The sequence below is a fragment of the Lissotriton vulgaris genome, chromosome 7 (assembly GCF_964263255.1).
Source record: "Lissotriton vulgaris chromosome 7, aLisVul1.2, whole genome shotgun sequence".
NCBI classification, from domain to species: Eukaryota; Metazoa; Chordata; class Amphibia; order Caudata; family Salamandridae; genus Lissotriton; species Lissotriton vulgaris.
This window is the reverse complement of record NC_141695.1, coordinates 1679074042-1679092978: the sequence shown is the minus strand read 5'-3', so window position 1 is coordinate 1679092978 and position 18937 is coordinate 1679074042. Positions and strand designations below refer to the sequence as shown.

The 18937-nt window shown below is 47.1% G+C and overlaps 1 protein-coding gene across 2 annotated transcripts in view; it reads left to right on the top strand.

Moving 5' to 3' along the window:
* Positions 1-16239: 16239 nt before the first annotated feature.
* ARFRP1 (ARF related protein 1) overlaps positions 16240-18937 on the top strand; it is a 301101-nt gene continuing 298403 nt past the window's right edge. The window contains exons 1-2 of one of the 2 annotated variants that reach the window (XM_086932756.1): positions 16252-16339; positions 16449-16514. The gene's annotated coding sequence lies outside the window, so the exon portion shown is untranslated. Of the gene's footprint in view, positions 16340-16448; positions 16515-18937 lie in introns of both variants that reach the window. The other variant, XM_086932758.1, reaches the window with a different exon arrangement.

Below are 18937 nucleotides of genomic sequence, written 5' to 3'. Positions count from 1 at the left end.
TGCAGCTTTTTTTCCCCGGCGCCTGCCTCCGTCACTGTTTTATGACCAGCAAAGGGGTTTCTCTTGTCCTCAAGTGGCGCCCGAGCCAGCCACAACACTCCGAACAGGTTTATCGACCTTTCGGTGCTCAATTGCGGATGTATGAGCAGGATTATTGCCGTTTATTTTCCTGAGTTGCCGTAACCTCACACAAGTGCGGTCATCTTGCATGCGCGCGTGCCCCCTAACGCCCCCACTCAGACATAGCTTTCAAGAGAACCAACTGTAAGTTCAAGATCTTAGCTAGACTTAACCCACCCAAGAGAATAATTCCTGGATTCAGTGACAATTGAACCCTAGAAATCAGTGGTGGTGAATGCCTTGGGGAAACAATGGAAATCAACTTTGGGGGTAAACCCCGGTTGTTTGGGGAAACCCTATGCTAAGGGGCTACAAGAGCCTAACACTACCGCACTTTCTTGACTGGCTTCTTTTCATAGTACCCTCCCCAGATTCAATCTCATTTTCGTCTCTTCCATCCAGTTTCTTTGACTATACTCTAAAGTCACTCACACAAACCTCCCTGTTCTTGTTCCTCGGAGCTCTCCCTCCAACCCCCTACCAAGCATAGATCCATCATCTGATCTAGGGACAGGGTGTCCAGGTGTACCCCAAATTGTCATGTTAATTTGTAGGGTTTTGAGGTGTATAGGTTGATCCTACCACTCTATTGTTGAACGCTTTAGCTGGTTTTCACAGAAGATAATGCGAGTGGAGTGCCAAATTTGCTACCTTGGTGTTGAAAACCTACTCCTTAGCATTGTGACTGGTTGGAGGTCTCCTGTCACATTGTTGAGCTGGAGAACTATTTCCATTTTTACAATATTAAAAAATATATGTTTTAGGGCGAGATGCTGCTGCTCCAGGGGACGTGGGTGGTCTATAACCTACATGTACACAGCACAAAATGTTGTAGCAGAGCCGAAAAGAAAAAGCAGGAAAACAGGAGTGCTTTCAGGAGATAAAAAAACCTCTAGAGTAAATAGGCTTTAAGGTCTGTCCATCTTGGGCTGAGCCTCTCCTTGTTTTAACTGTCAACTAGTTTTCCTTTGAAAGGAAAATACTACCTACCTATCAAATAGAGAGCATAGTATTTTTTCCTGTCATTCTGCCTTGTTTTGTTCCTCCATCTTTCATCAATCCCTCCATTTGAGAAAATTCCATTATCTCCTGTAGGCCATCCCACCTTTCTGAAGTTGTTCTTTTTCTTATCTGAGGGAGTTTATGAAATGCTGTGCCCAGGGTAAGAAAGGCGAGTGTTCTCCTTGGGCATGGAGGGTCTGAGGTGGACTGATGTTTCCCTATTTTGGAAAACAACACGTTGCCAAACCTTCCACCCTGCAGAGCATCTTACCCTGGCATTGCTCTTGCAGGGTGTCTGTAGGTCCCTATTTCGGCCACTGTTCTCTGGGTCTGGGTGTTCTGGGTGTTCTAAGGGATCCTGCTTTCTCCATGGATGCCTGCTTTGTCCCTTGTGAAAGTCTGTCTTTGCTGTGGTCCAAGAAATGATAATCACGAATGAATCACGTCTTATTGCTTAACCTAGATCTTGTTCAGCATTTAAAGGCTATCAGATTTTGTTGGCACTCGTCTTTATCTGTCTAGACGATCACTTGAGTCAATGGATAGGGTATAAATTAGCACTAATTTCTAACAAAACCCATAAAGGATTTTACTTTCATATTTGTGTGAGGAAAGGGAAGAGGCATTGATGGCTTAGCTTTTGGTGCTTTGGAGGGCGTATCTTCCTAATGCATATAGATATCCTAGACATTGGAAATACTTCATAACCTATTAACACTCACAAGGATCATCTTACTCCGCTATCCTGTAGCATTGAGCAAATTCATTTTAGGTGTTGTCGATGGTCTCTTCAACTGTTGATAGATGACACTAGGATGTTGGATGTTGGATGTTGGATGGGTATTTCTAGAGCGCAAACGTTCGCTCCCAAGGGAGCATCTTGGCGCTGTAGTAGAACCCACTAGGGTGGGTTCTACTACTCTTGAGGTAGAACCAATTTGTCACCAGTCTTTCAAACAACCCTTGAGGAGTGGGGCATGCAGTCTTTTCTCAATCATCAGTATAGTAATGCAATCTTCCAACATCTTGGTTGAGATATGGGGGGAAAGTCCATTCCCTTCCTGACTTCCTGACTCCTCATTGGTGTGACCATCCAGCATTTCTATGCTGCTTTCTGCATTTGTAGCCCTCAGGATTGAAGAAATTGACAGGCTTGCTGGCAGAGAAATAGATCTGCATTGGTAGATTATGAACGAAGGGTGCCTTTGTGCTTATAACAAACTTTTAGGGTAAATGGGTGTATTTGCCACTTTGAGGAGAGAAATGGAATCTGATGCTTTTTAGCTGAACTCTGGTGTTACAGGTCCTTATGGAGCAATGGATAGGAACGGGAGCTTCCCAGCGTGCGATCTAATGGTTGTAGTTTATTGGGCACAGTTTGTTTGCCAAGAAATTAGGTCCCTTTTCTTGCATGGCCTGGTGGGCCGGATCTGAAATCCTACCTGGGCCGCAAACTTTCAACCAGTGAAAATGTCAGCAACCATTATCTTCATGGTTTGTGTTGAAATCACTTTTTTGCCCCCTCCCCCGCATATCATGATTTGATTTGATTTTCCATCTTGTAAAGCGCAGCGTATGCCAGAGGGTGTCTTGGCGCTAGGACTACCTAGAAGCTAAAATTCCACTGATTTATTTTTATCTAAACTTATTAGTTTTTTAACAGCCAGGTTTTCAGCAGACTTCTGAACAACATCAAGGAGTTACTATTTTTAATCTCCAAGGGAAGGGAGTTCCATACCTTAGCAGTTCCCACAATAAAACTCCTCCCCCCAGCGTAGCTGCTTGTACCTCGGGACTACCAGTAAATGTGCCTGTGCTGATCTTAGATTTCTGGAAGGAGAGTATTTCCTGAGGTGTGTTCTCAGATAAAGATGCCCTTTCCCCTGTAATGCCTTCAATGCCAGACACTGAGCCTTAAATATAATTCTCTTTCCCACTGGCAACCAGTGGAGATCCCTCAATCGATTTGTTACTGGTTCATATTTAGGGACATCAAGGATCAATCTTGCCGCTGCATTCTGCATCCGTTGGAGTCGAATTAGGAGCTGTGCCTGGAGTCCCACGTATAGGGCGTTTCCGTAGTCCAATCGAGATACGGCCAATGCAGTGACCACAGTTTTTAAAGTATCCACAGGGATAAACGGGCGGATCTTCCTAGTAATTTTTAGGATGCCCCAGAAGGTGGAGGTAAGCTTGTTAATTTGACCTTCAAATGTCAATCTTTGATCAAATATTATCCCACCCCCTGTTTCTAACCTTTGTGATTGGTGCTGGCAGTCGCCCAGATCAACCGGCCACCATCTTGGGGACCAGAAGGAGGTGTTGGACAGTAGTAGCAAGACATCTGTCTTGTCGCCGTTCAATTTAAGGCAGTTATTCTGCATCCACGTATTAATCTGTAGTATGCAGATAATAAAGCGGTCAGCTGTCTCCTCAATGTTGTTTGATACTGAGACCACCCACCTGCGTGTCATCGGCATATGATATAACTGAAAAGCCACATTGCTCAATTGCCAGCGGGGCCACATAAATGTTAAAGAGAGTGGGACTCAGGGATGAACCCTGAGGCACCCCACATGGCAGCTTGAGTGGTTTAGAAGCCATCCCATCCATTTCTACCAAAAATGTTCTGTTTGTTAAGAATGATGTCAGTAGTTTGATGGCACTGTCTTGAAATCCCAATTCCTCTAGTCTACCAATCAGGATTTCGTGGTTGACCGTGTCGAAAGCTGCCAATAGATCTAACAAAATCAAGGCCGCCTTCTTTCCTTCATCCAGTGTTTTTCTTAATTCTTCTACTGCCATCACCAATGCGGTCTCGGTTCCATGCCCCTCTCTAAAACCGTACTGTGAATGATCTAAAAGCTCTCCTTCGGCGATAAAGGATGTGATCTGCCTGTTAATCAGTTTTTCCAACACTTTAGCGTAAAAGGGAATCTTAGATATTGGCTGAAGGTCCATATTTGATTTCTTTAACAAAGGCCAAACCGAAGCTATTTTCCAGGACTCTGGAAAAATGCCTGTCTGTATTATTTCTAGGAAGACTATTCTAAGTTGCTCACTGATCAGTTCTGTACACATATGAAAGACTTTAGGCAGGCAAGGGTCTGACGGAGCTCCTGCCTTTGTTGTCTTTACTACTTGGATGATCTGATCCTCAGTAGGTGGGAGAAAGGTAAAAAGTTATGACAGTGGTTGATGAATATATCCCTGGCGTTTTTATCTCCGCTGATATATTTTGGCTGTCTCTAAAAATGTCATATACTGCCTCCACTTTATCGGTGAAAAATTCTCCTAAAATATTGCAGAATTCCGGATTCTCTATCTTCTGTAAATTCCCTGGGAGTTTAGCTAGTTTTTTCACTGTGTTAAACAGCTCCTTGCTGGAGTTTTTAGCTTCCAGGATTTTTTGAGTAAAATATTTACTTTTCTCCTCGATGATCATTTTTTTGTAGTATGATATGGTACTTGCATATTCTCTTTTCCTTGCCTCGGCGTAATCAGTTCTCCATTTCCTTTCAAATCGCCTGCATACTTTTTTCTGTTCTCTAAGTTTATCAGTGAACCAGGGTTCAGATGGCCTTTTCCTTTTTGATCGTAGCCTCTTTTTAGGGACTGCTGTGTTTACTGCTGTTTTAATCCAGGAGTTTAATGTATTGACCATATTATTGGCATCTAATTCCAGATTTGGTTTTGTTATTATTAGTTGAGTCTGAAAGTTTGAAAAATTGATTTTACTCCAGTCCTGATATACAGCTGTGACTGGAGTGAGTTTTTGTTTGTGTCATATGTTGCCGGGTATCCCGTATTCTAAATGTAATGGCCTGATGATCTGACCATGTCACCGGGATAACTTCCGACACTTCTATCTGATCATTGGAAGTGAAGATTCCATCCAATGTATGCCCTGCATTATGTGTCCCTTGTTTAACAATCTGCCTCAGGGAAAACTGGCCATTCCATTGATAAATGCTGTAATGTTGTTATCATCTTCCCTTTCCAGGTGATAGTTAAAATCTCCCAAAACTGTATAATCTGAACTGTTTATACTATCTTCCAGAAAAGGACTAATATTTTCCATCAGCGAAGCTCGCGCTTTTGGAGGGCGATATAAGAGAAGCCCTTTAAACGTGTAATTATTGTTGATTTTTATCTGGAAGGGCAGACTTTCACAATCCTGTGAATTATTGCTCACACCTCCCACTACTCACAAACCTTCTCTGGCGATAATTGCAAGCCCCCCTCCCCGCTTGTTCTTTCTATCAACTCTAATCATGTTGTAGTGAATAGGAAGCGCTAATAGCCGATCTGGGTCTGATGCTGCATCTGCCTAAGTCTCCGTTATAAAGGCGATATCTATCGTTTGACTATCAACTCAACTAGTTCTACACCGTGCTTCACTAGTGAGCTTGTGTTAATCATGGCATTATTAGCCCACTTCTTATCCGTCCCCTTTAAATGCTAAAGAGAGAGGAAAACACTGAAATGCGCTTTAAGTGGGGGCAAAATATAAAAAGTGGTATAATTGTATTACTGTCGTTCCTCTTAATGAATTTCATCTTCCTACTTGTGTTTACTTAAAACTCCCTTTTCTTTTCCATAATGTTCTCTTCTGATGGTATTGGAAGAATATCAAAACCCATTATATTGAAAGTTTCAACATAAGACGGCAAGTTGTACGAACTGATGTGAGTTAGCTTGTTCTTTGGCTGCATTTGCTTGTTTTCACATCAATCAACACAAAAGTAACATCCTGAGTAGTGTATCATCAGCAACGTAACGGCATATAAAGTCAGGAATACCCTGGTCTGATTATAGTGTGTGCTGGACAAAGCAAATAGAAGAACCTAGGGTGAGGCTTCTAAAGTTATGCAATTGGGCTGTTTATTATCCACACTCCCTGTGTGCCGCTAATGATTGGGGACAATATAATTTTTCTGAATTTTCCCTTCCACAGTTGATTTGTTCACTCAGTTTACCCATTTTATTTCCTCTCACTATTTCTTTTTAGTTGCGGGGTTGAGGATGTTTTTCAGAACTAAGAGCTACATGTACATAGATTTTTGTTTGCGAGTTCCTAATAGCAATTTTTTGTGATTCACTATTGGGAAATCTCAAACAGCTTTTTACAACAGTGTTTTTCACACAGTTATCGATTCCCAGTGATCCCAGTTGACCTACCTCATTAATATCCATGAGGTAGGTCACAATTTGCGACCCTTTGGGAATCACTAATAACACAGGATGGTGGCCTGCTGGGGACAGCAGACCACCATGCATGTGTTTGCTTTTAAATAAGGCAATTTTTTTTTAAGTGCAGTCTGTTTTCCTTAAAGGAAAACGGGATGCGTTTCTAAAAACAAAAATAAAACGTTTCAGTTTCCTTTTTAGGTCTCGCCTAGGCAGCGCACATGCACTGCTCTAGGAGGGCATTTAGCTATCGGTCTTCTCCTTTTCTAGCACACTCGTGCTTGTGCTGGCATCTACCTCGGGAGCGAGCAGCAGCGCGCGTGGTTATTGAAAACATATGGCTATCACGCCGCCGCTGCTGGCTCCCGCAAGGCAGATGCCAGCACAAGCACAAGCCCATTTGCCTGCTCTTTCGCGCCACGCTCCCTCGCGCTTGTTAGGTCGAGCCATAGGAAAACAACCTCTTGCAGCTGACCAGAACTTTTCACACGCTCGTGCATGTGTGTTTTTTTAAAAATACTTTAATTGAGCTCTGTGTGCTGTCTCAAAAAAGACAGCACGCAATTGGCCTGCTGCTCCCTCTGGCAAGCGCATGCGTGCACCACTCGCGGGCTTCTTTGTCAAGTAAAAAAAAAGCTTGTTAAACTCTACTACAAACTGCCCAGGAGCCAGGCTTGTGTGTTTTTAGGCCGGTCTTTGTGAAGTTGTATGCTCTGCTCCCCACAGACCCTGCACCAGGCCACCAGGCAGCCTTTCAAGTTCACCATCCCGAAATCCCTGGATCGCATCAAGGAGTAGTTTCAGTTCCTGCAGGCGCAGTACAACAGGTGCGTATTCAGAGCCCTTGCTTGTTGTGTTCAATTCAGCAATGTCTCCTCGGCCTGGCACATCCGACATGCACTCTCCATCCCTGGCCGCCCTTCTTACCTCCTACCGGAAGGGGGCAGGGTGTTCCTGCCCCACCTTTCTCATTCACAGCTCTATGTTTGTGTTTTTCAAGTTCCCTGAGAGCAGTCAATATTTGCCTTCCATTTATTACAAAGCTTCGAGTAGAGAGCGTCAGGTGGGTCGCTGTTTGCCTACATAAGCCGACATGGCAGACAGTGCGTGGCTTGTGTGCTAAGAGGCCCTGTTGATCATGGGAGCATTTTACATCCTTTAATATAGCGCCTCCTGCCCCTGTCGTTGCTTCAATGGCTACTACCTTTCTACTGCTCACTCACCCACCACCGTAATGGAGTCCATGTGCTTGTTTGTTCTTTGAAGATTTGGGTAAGATAAGTTGGCACTTTAGTCCAGGGCTTAACTTGCCTGCCAAGAAAGAGTAAGCAGTGTACGTTTGTATAGAAATGGGGTGATGCCATCTATTGATGCTCTCATTAATGGTCCTACTGATGTCTGTGATGGGTAACATTGATTTCGTTCATAAACATATGGTGGCTTATAGTCGGCGGGCTTTGGTCTTTAATTATTTTCTTGTGCCTAATTGTGTTTGTTGGCCTCGGTCGTCTACGTGCTCTCAATGTTTCTAGTTCAAATTTACTTTCTGCATTTACTGTACATAGCAAAATTATGTTTTTATGACACCCCTCATGCCTGCATATCCCCTTCTCGATTCTCAGCTGCCCTATGTCATGACACAGGTGACCTTCTGCAGGTCGTTTATTTAGCCTGCAGTGCTAAGCATGCTGGGACATGTAGGCCAATAGGGCCAGCAGCGTTGCCGGATCGAAGTCGGTGACGTCCTGCCCCTGGCCCGTGACTGCCACTTCCTTCTCCCCGCTCCCCTCTCCCCTCTCCCTGCTCCAGGCGCCCCTGGCATCAAGCTTTTCACCACTTTCCAAAGTACTATTTTAAGAACATTATTTTGCATATTTCTTATATAGATTTTAAAGCTTCACATCCCCTCGTTACAGTGTCAGGAAAACTACTTTTTTGACGCTTGGTTTTAAAATATTTAGAATTTCTAATGATTACATTTTTTTATCATTCGCATCCTATGTTTAACGTAACAATTTGAGTATCGCAGATTGTTGGCCCTGCATATGCAACCCATTTTTTCCCCTGTGTCTGCATGGAGTTTCACTGTTCTTAATTTCATTTTGGTTCATTCAGATGCCTTTCTTTGCATAGCATTCTCCGTTTCGAAGGTACATATTAGTTTTGTCTATGTGTATTGTGTAGCGTTTGCACTTGCCTTGCCAAGGAATGTGTTGAGTCAGAACTCCTTTTTCGACCTTTTCCTAAATAGCGTGTTCATACAAACATGGTTGCATTTAAACCAGAAGAATGACTCGCCAAAGATTGCATTTTGGTAAAGCAGCGCAGCCATAGACCACATGAGTCAGTTATATGTGAAAGACTGCTTTAAAGAAACTGCTGCAACAAATTCAGAGAACCCTTGGTAGTATGCCTTGCAAACTAGCATTAACACCGTTCTCACTAGACATTACACTACATAGCCCCAGCGTGGGCATGAACACAGTGTACAGCGACTACACCTCCTATGGTCAGGGACTGCCGGCCATCCCCCTCCCCGTCTTGTGCACCCCCACAATTATATAGAAATCGGACATGAGAGGAGTATTTATTAAAAAATGAAACCAAATTAAAAATGTGAAATAAACAATATTTACACAAGCATTTATGCAGAAAAATCTACTGACATTAGATTACAAACAATATAGACAGGTATCAAATGGCTAACCTTAACAAATGTCTAATACAGCATGTTTCCTAACAGAATCTTGCATGTCACACTTATGAATTTTTCTGCATATCCTATTTTTGGGCCTACGGCAAGATCGCTATCCGGTGTTAAATCCTTATCAGCCAGCTACGCCCTCACGTATGAGTGCGCATGCGCAGAGGGCCCGTTTACCGAGATGGTACTTCCTCCCCCCCTTCCCGGTTACCCCCGTACGCTCCATGAACTCCATTACCAAAGGGGGGCCATTGCACTCTGCGCCGTTTAATGACGTCATAGTGCGCGTGCGGGGTGGCTCACCAGTCCAAAGAAAGCGTGACTCCCCCCTCCCACGCACCCATCCAACCAAGCGGATGTACCGCCCATGGAGTTCTAGGAGAGACCACTTGTCCCTCCCCCTGGGCGACCCCATTCAAGAATGGCGCCGCCCCCTAAGGACCTTAAATTGACAGCTCACCGATCATGACCTTACCGCCTGACCAGGACTATCAATAAATACGACAATTATGTTACCTGTAAATGGGGAAAAAAGGCCTAAGGAAGAAATGCACACCAAAACACGTTACCGTGAAAAACAAGCATAAAATTGATACCACAACCTCTAAACAGGAAAAAAGCCTAAGGAAAAAACACACACCAAACACAGTCATTGTGAAGAAACAAAACGAGCCTAAGATTGATACAACAATCTAACATATACGCTCAAGAATCTGCTTCAGGGGCTGGTGGGTGGTGAAAATTATTGTTCGCCTCCCAGAGAGGCAGGGGCATAGCCTGGAGGAGCGGGGAAACAAGAGGGTGCCTCCCACCCTCCTCGGCCTTTTAACCCCTCCAGGGCCAACCAGTTGGAACTGGTCTGCCCCCTTGGCTCCCCACGTTAGAGCCGGAAGCAATTAGATTGCTTCCGGGTCAACGAGGGAGCCTGCACCAATCGGTGGTGTGGCGCGCCCGCCGAGTCATCAAGACGCGGAGGGGTTACACCCCACCACCGATACAGATAGGGGAAGGAGGGGGCCGCCACCCCGCCATACGTGCGGGGGGCAGGCGGCCCTCCCTTTCCTTATGGTCAGGGACTGCAGACCATCCCCCTCCCCGTCTTGTGCACCCCCACAATTATATAGAAATTGGACATGAGTGGAGTTTCATTGGAAGGCGGGTGGTCTCAGGACCCCCCTGTCGTATTTATTAAAACATGAAAACAAATTAAAAATTTGAAATAAACAATATTTACACAAGCATTTATGCAGAAAAATCCACTGACATTAGATTACAATCAATGTAGACAGGTATCAAAGGGCTAACCTTAACAAATGTCTAATACAGCATGTTTCCTAACCGAATCTAACATGTCACACGTATGAATTTTTCTGCATACTCATATTTTTGGGCCTACGGCAAGGTCGCTAACCGGTGTCAAATCCTTATCAGCCAGCTACGCCCTCATGTATGAGTGCGAATGCGCAGGGGGGCCCATTTACCGAGAGGGTACTTCCCCTCCTCCCGGTTACCCCTGTACGCTCCATGAACTCCATTACCAAAGGGGGGCCCTTGCACTCTGCGCCGTTTAATGACGTCATAGTGCATGTGCGGGGTGGCTAACCAGCCCAAAGAAAGCGTGACTCCCCCCTCCCCTGCACCCATCCAACCAAGCGGATGTCCCGCCCCTGGAGTTCTAGGAGAGACCACTTGTCCCTCCCCCTGGGCGACCCCATTCAAAAATGGAGCCACCCCCTAAGGACCTTAAATTGACTGCTCACCGATCATGACCTTACCGCCACAGGCGAGCATAGTTGCCCGACTATCTGGCCCCCCCTATCCTCCTCCTCTAAAAGGTCATGCCTACTTAGAACCCCCCCAGCCAAGCCAAAATGTTCCCCAGAAATAGTCTGTTGCCTGCCCTAGTCAGGTGGACCCCGTCTTGTAAGAAGAACTGTTCCCCCCTGACACACCCATGTGGTATGTTCCGCAGTTGAGGTGACCGAAATAATTTCTCTATCTTGTTGTTGATCCTCTTTACCGAGTGATTCAACGCCCTGACCGAGTGCCCCCCTTCCATCTGAGTCTAGGAATCAACTGAGACCAAACTATGGTGCAACTTTGGCGTATTATAGCAAACTAGTTTACTTCTGAGATTATCTCTTTCATCAAGACTCTCCTGCCCAATTTCACCAGTTCGTTGCCACCCAAATGTAAGATAACAACTGTGGGCGGTGGGGTGTGTCTATCGAGCAACTCTGTAAAGAACCCCTAAACTGACTGAGGCAGAGACCCCCCCTACCATGAGAGGAAACCTTGAAACCTCCCTGTTCCGCCCTCTGTCTATAATTACCTGCAAAGAAAACAGATTTAGCACGTTTCACAAATGAGTGACCCACAACCCATACCACTTGTGCCTTGTTCTTATGTGCCTGAGTCCGCCGTGATGATGGTACGTGCTGTTGTTGATCCGACGACAGTTTCCGCCCTGCGTGACAGGCTCGAGAAACTGAAATACAAGCAAACATACAAGACAGGTGTCAGCGTAATTATCCTGCCACCTCACAACATGTGCAGCCGCACATAACGCTTATAACAGTTGGAAGACCATCTCCCAATCCTTTTCACACTGCTCGCATGTAACCCCCAGCCGTTGCCTCAGTGGCAGCCCCTATCCGGAAGGAATGCGTCCCAAAATCTTTCTGATTTAAACCAGCCCTGTCCACTGTCATTGCCAATACTCTTTGGAATTGAAACTTGGTCAGTGAGGTACCGTCTGCATGCATTAACAATGCTCCCCTAGTTGCGCATGCTCTCTGTTTGACGAAGGCCTCTACGTGGAACACTGGGCAGCAAGGATTAGTCCGTGCCCGATGGAGTACCAGCCCATCCCCCCGGGCTTCCTGATCAGTTTTTGATTTACGTACGGTAATCAACAGCGCATCACCCAGTATCTTTGTTTGTTCCAGCCGGAGTCCCCCTAGCATGTCCTGCTTACTGCTAGCCACTAGTTCACCTACCCAGAATGCCCCATAAAAGGCCAATGTAAAGGCGGCTCTGAACAGGAGTACCTCCTCTGCTGAACTGCAGATGTCAGACAAGGCATTCAAAAATGATGCCAGCCGTTCCAAACCTATTGGTTGTCTGGTGTCTGTGGTGGTTGCTTGCAGGCGCCGGCACCCCTTCAGTGCCTTCCGCACGATGAAACTATCCGTGGGATCTTTGGCCCCCCTTATCTGTGCAAAGAACGAAACAGCCGCCATGTGCCTGCTAGCCGTCGCTGCGGAGCGCCCTCCTTTATGTAATGCTTCTAAGTACTGAGTGAAATTCTCTGCCTGATCCCATTTCTCCACCCAGTCCCGTCCCAAAAAGGAGCAATAAGACAAAAACGCCCCTTCGTAAGCGGTTCTGGTCATGGGTGCTAAGCTAGCTGCCATGAGGTTCTGTAGCTGGGGGCACCAATTTGCCAGAGTATTGCTGGGAAGTGTGTAGGCGTCGCCTCTGCGGATGGTAGATGTTCTCTGAATACCTGCATCTTAAAGCGAGAGAGTGCGTCAGCTGCATTATTCAAAACCCCTGGGACATGTTTGGCCCTAAACTGCACATTGAGTTTCATGCAAACCAGCACAATTTCCTTCAGTAGGCGAAGTATAAATTTACACAGTGCCACCTGCTGGTTAATACATTCAACCACCGTCATGTTATCTGACTAGAAGATTAAAGATTCATTACACAACTGATCAGGCCAAACTGTTAATGCAACTCAGATTAGAAAAAGCACCAAGAAACCGATGTTAGCTGTCAGGCCATTCTCCTCCCACCAAACCGGCCATCATTGGGCCACCCACTTGTTTCCAAGTATGGCGCCAAACCCCACACTGCCTGCAGCATCAGTCCATAGACCTAACTCTGCAGACTTAGTGGGGGGACCGCACCACACTACTCTGCTGTTGAAGCCCTCCAGAAATGAGATCCAAATACGCATGTCTTGGCGGACCTCAGCCGGCAGCCTAGTGCGATGGTGTTTCTCCCGCAGGCCCGTCATGGTCTTTGAGATTGAGCGGGAGAATGGGCGTGCCGTGGGTATCACTCGTAGTGCAAAATTCAGCTGGCCCACAGTCTGCTGCAGCTGTTGTAGTGTCACTTTGTCCTTGGCCAGACATTGCTGGAGAGCCGCTCTAAACTTCGTGATTTTGTCCTTGGGTAACCTGAAACAACCCTCCACTGAGTCCAATTCTATGCCTAAAAATTCTAATGTGGTTGCTGGACCCACAGTCTTTCCAGGCGCCAGCGGGACCCCAAAAGCCCGCATGAGCACGCAAAATTCCTGCAATGCCAATGCACACTCCTGTGAGCCCACCGACCCGAGAAAGAGAAAGTCATCCAGGTAATGCATGACATGGTGGTGTCCTGTCGTTTGCCTAAAAACCCATTCCAGAAAAGAACTACATTTCTCAAAGTAGGAGCATGAAACAGAACAACCCATGGGCATACACTTATCCATATAGAATTTTCCTTGAAAAGGGAAGCCTAGCAGATGCTGATCTAGGGGATGCACCAGCAGTAGCTAAAAAGCAGATTCAATGTCTGACTTTGCCAGCAAGGCTCCAGATCCCAGTCCTCAACATATCCACTGCCTGGTCAAAGGATGCATAGCTAACGCTACAAATGTCTTCATTGATGGTGCCATTTAAAGATGCACCCTTAGGTGCTGACAGGTTATGAATGAGCCTGAACTCACCCTCCTCCTTCTTTGGCACCACGCCGAGTGGCGAGCAAACAAAGTTAGGCACAGGGATGTTATTAAAAGGACCCGCTATCCTGCCTAGGCGCAGCTCTTTAGCAATTTTTGTCGCTGTCACATCTGGGTTGTCCCTAACAGATAGTTGGTTTCGACATTCTGCTGTTCCAGTATATCCCACCGCTGGGATCCTAAAGCCCTGCAAAAAACCTTCTTGCAACATCCTCGCAGAGGTATGGTCTGGGTACCTGTGCAGCCAAGGAGTCATAGCCAGAACGTCAATGGGTGAATGAGACACCAGCCGTCCTCCCTCCCTAATCCTGTTTCTTTCTTCCCCTGTTTCCAGAGGTGTTACCTTTATTGCGGCAAGTTGTTTCTGGGTGGGAAGGTTGTTTACAAATGGAACATGCATGCCTGAACTTGCAGGTGCCCTGTGCCCTAGTACATGAACGCTTGTTAAAATCCCAGCACGCCCCTCCCCCCCCACTGCTCCCTGTCTTAGGGGCCGTGCCACCCCCCTGTGCCATCCGAAAGGGCTGCTGGGGTTTGGAGGGGTAGCTTCTGTTCCAACTGGGCCTCACACTCCTCGGTTGCCCTGCTGTAAACTGACCATACCATGAAATGGAATCCACCCTATCCCATGACAGTGAGGGGTTAAACTCTTTAGCCTTCCTGAAACTCATGTCATACTCCTTCCATCCTTCCCCTCCATAGTTATCACTGAAAGTTGTGATCCTACTCTGGTAACATGCCATCTCTGCCTGCAAATTAGGGGAACGCTCGGCTGTGATCGCCATAAACACAGAAAAGGCTCTAATCCAGTTGATCAATGTCTCCTCCACCCTGAATCTTGCCATTTCTCCTTGCCACTCGCTAGGCGACATCCAGTCTTTCTGCTTGCTAGCATACTCCATTTCCCTGTTATCCACTAGCAAAGAAAACATATTGACATATTTGCCCGCCCAGATCATATCCTTCACTTCCTGGGTTACATGTTGACCCAGATTTTCCCTCCTGGAGGGTATTGTGCCCACGCCTAGTACTGGTAATACCACCTCCTTACCACTTGATGCGGCCCGCGTTGGTTCAACATTCTTGTCCGGACATGTTGCTTGTGGAGTAATAGGTGCACTAGGCCCTCCCCGCCACCAGGGGCAGTCATGATCCTTGCTTCTATTTTTTGCGTCTCCGCTAAGGGATCCTCTCCCACCTCCTTTGCGCCCACTGAAGAAGTTAACACCCCCCTATCCCTAGCCAAGGGAGTACTGCCGCTATCTGCGCTGCTAGCTCTGGAGGTACCTGACCAACCACTGGAGGTGCTGAAACTGGGATGGGGGACGCCGTGCCAGGTACCGGGATAGGTGCCGGGTTACACGTGGGTACCACCAGGACTACCGCTGAGACCATCAGAGGCACTATGCTTGGTGCTGGCACCGGTGTGGCAGGAGCCGGTGTTACCGGTACACCTGACGGGATTAGGAGAGAAACCGGTCCTCAGAAGCTTGTTTCCGGTCCAGGGAAGGCTACGTCTGAACTGGGGTGGCAGAGTGGGCTAAAGAACAGTGATGGATCAAACCCAGATCTGTTGACTGGGTGTGAGTGTTTGATTGGTTCAGATGCTCCGTCCATCACCACCCCCTTTTGATCCAGGATTAGGGGAGTAGGCATAGGAACCACCGGCGGTGAAAGCCCCCCATCATACCCCCCAAGGAGGACCCCCCTCCCCTGCTGCTTGGGGACCCGACCGCTACCCTTCTTGGCCTTGACCCGCTTGGGTCTCCCAGATGGCCCAGCCTGAGCATCGAACCTCTGCCTTAGCACCGCCACGTTTTTACCCATCTGGTCCACTTTCCCCCATCTCCTGTCCATTGCTGCCATCTTACGCATCATGCCCTGCAGCATATGTTCCACGCGGGAATGCTTAGCGCCACGTCTACTAGCCATCCTCTTTTTGCCTTGCCACAGGTAAAACCACCTACACCTATGCCAACCCTATAAGCACAATGTATTCCTGCACCCACCAGGACCTGCCTGGCTTTTACCTGTACCAAGTTGGGAGTACACAGACTGGCCGTAAGCACCACGCAACTGTGACCGCGACACACCAGCTAGCCTGAGTGTTGGGCGAGCGCACTCTAGCCGGGCGGCCCAACAGAAGCAGTGAAAGACAGGCCTGCCTGTATCCCAGACTGCGTTGTCCACTGCCTCGGTCCCCGCAGTCCTCGCAACCGTGTCGCTCTCACCAAAGCCCTACGATGAAAAGACGATTAGCAACCAAGGAAGTACGTTGTATAAATGCAATGCGAACAACTTCCAAGCTGGGCAGCCCGGAATACTCACTCTAAATGGTCAGAATAAAATACACAAAAAAATTGCCCTGTGTCTCCCCTCAAGCTATGTAAAATTAGAAGGCTGCTTGATAATTCACACTTCCTCTCTTTCCATGCTCCTTCCCTCCCTCCACGCCCCTTTCCAACACGTCATCCGCCCCTTTCACCAGTTACTTCCTGGTTAGATACAGCAGTCCCGAGCCGTCACGAACCTCCGTACAAGTCAGAACTCGCACCATTGATTCAGTCTGCTACAGCGCCAGATTCACTCAGGTAATCCCTCGCCTACATTGCCTAGTTACCGCCCAAGTGCCCGAGGTCCTTATTATTGGTAGCACTCGCGATTTGTCCGCTCGCTCTGAAACAGGCTTTCTCCTTTCAGGCGCTGCACCAGCTTCAATCTAAGATACCTGGAACTTCCCCAGGACGGATCACGACTCATTCCTTTGTAAGTTGTGCCTCCTTCGTTCTCCATCCTCCCCTTTCCCCCTCCCTCCCAAAACCCCCGTCCCCGCGCTCCCCCCCGCCCCTCGCTTCCACCTCCCCCGGTCTCTTGAATATTGCTTTTCTTCTCTGCAGGATCGCCTGCATCTAAAGCCATTTCACGACTGGTAACTACCCAGTACCAGCGTTTTTCTTCATCTCCGGTATGCCAGTTTCACATGCCTGCATCTTTACCATGTAACTTCCCTATACTTCCACCTTAGGTCCCCTGTCCTTATCTCACGCGCTGAATAATTGCATGAGACCAATCACAACCTTCACGATCACTACATAGTTCTGCTCTTTAATAACTTGGCTCTTCCACTTGTGATTGATATGTTTTTCCACCCGGCTCACACTTCCGTCCTTAGAGTTAGCCCTTCCTACACCCTTGCCCGATCTCTTAAATTAAACTTTGTCCCCTTGCAGCACTCCATCAATTGTCAACCCTGTCCTGAAGAGGATCCCAAACCACTGAGGATCGAAACGCCGTCGACACTGCAGCGCAATTCTCTGGCGCATTACCTTTGGGCTCATAACTGTGTTTTACTTGAAAATTTGAAATAATGTGAATTTATTTTTGAGCCTACACTGTATATTCCATGTCACTTTGCGCCGATCACGCTGTTCACCACGTTCACTTGCGTCGTCACTTTCACCTTATTATCACCTTGTCACCAAGTGCCATTTGGGTTGTCTCATGAATGTCTTCATTTACAGTGCTGCTCTCTAACTGTATTCCCATTTGAAAAAAACGGTGATTAATAAGCCTTTCATGAATGAATTGAGACTCCTTGTTGTCCTTTGCCTGTAATGCTTGATGCATGCATATTTGAAATTGCCTTATCTATTGGTACCTATTGGGACATTGTGCTCTAAATATACCGTATACCCAGTCCCAGTTTGGTTTATGGGTTTCACTCCTGTTCTTTTTCGCCCCATTGGTGTTAAGGCATGAATATAGCTGGATTTCCAGCGATATTCACGCATTTCGTTGCAATCATTGGATATTTTAGCACAATGGAGAAAAATGTTGCTAATAGCATGTTTTCTCCGCTAACATATCCAGCGATAAAAAAAATGCGCTAAGGGTGTTTAGCGATAAATATCGCTATTCCTTGCTAATATGCCCCATTGTTCTTCATGATCCTTACCATGTTTTGTACATTGTCACTGTTTGTATATTTGTTTCTTGTAATTCGCTCTGTCACCCAAAAGGGCCTTGTTTCTGCTATGTAAACCTCTAAAAATAAATAAATACATAAGATTCTCACTGCCCTTTTTTAGAGACCCAGACTTGTGGTAGCATCTCTCAGTATTCCTGTAGGCTAGTCCACTTCTGTAGCATCACCTCAGCAAGATGAGGTGGTCTCTGCCTGCATGGTCGGTGATGCCTGGTCCGAGTGTGGTTGCTTCTATTGAGTGGCTTACTCTGAGCTGGGCAGAAACTCGTCATGTGGACAGGTGAGTGGGCGGTATGCTGAAGCCATGCCTGTTCTGTACAACATTCACACTTTCAAGTCATACCCTAAGCTTGGTCGCACAACCTGGGTCTTCAAGAAAACCTCATGGAGGGGAGTGGTCCCTAACAGGGGCGGCGCCTCCATGATGGCAGCATAGCATCAGAGCCAGTCAAAGAAGAATAAAATGATAATGAAACAATATAATTTTATTTGACTGTATTTCACATGCGTGGAGGGCAGGGCGGGGCCGGGCATTGACAGGCAGGTGGGGGCACTTAGAAGTGCCCATGTATGTCTGGCCAGCTGTCCTAGGCTTGCCAAACATGCATGCGCACTTCTATTTCTCGAACCCTGCTCTGAATGCGGCTGTGTTCACAGCCAGGTTGGAGAAATGCCTCAGGTTCATAGGCAGAGCCTGAGCGGCAGAGCAGGTCGCTCAGACCAATCCATATGCCGCTCTCTCAGCAGAGCAGCACCAGCACCTGGATTGGCAGAGCAGCGCCTGGATTGGCTGAGCAGCCTCTGCCTTCCCAGAGACTGCTGGGAGAGCTCCGAGGCAGGAGGCGGCCGTATGCGTAGGAGGCTGCGGGGAGGGGGGGAAGAGTATGTTTTATAAACATTTTTATTTTTGAACCCGCCGCCACCCTTCGTGCTGTGGCGGCCACAGCTGGTCTCTATACAGCAGCACCAAGAGACTTTCACAAACATCTCAGTGCTGGTTAGAAGTTAATGTCTTAACATTATTATCCAATATAAATATGCTGTGCCTATTGTGTGCAGGCAAACAGTGTAAAAGATGCAGCTGGGATGCAAGATCCACTAATAGGCAGGACTTTGATGGGGAGGAGCAGTCACTCGAAGGTTTCCTAATATTTGTATTTTGTTGGTGCAGCGGCTTGCGCCACGACGGGGGCCAGCCCCTTTG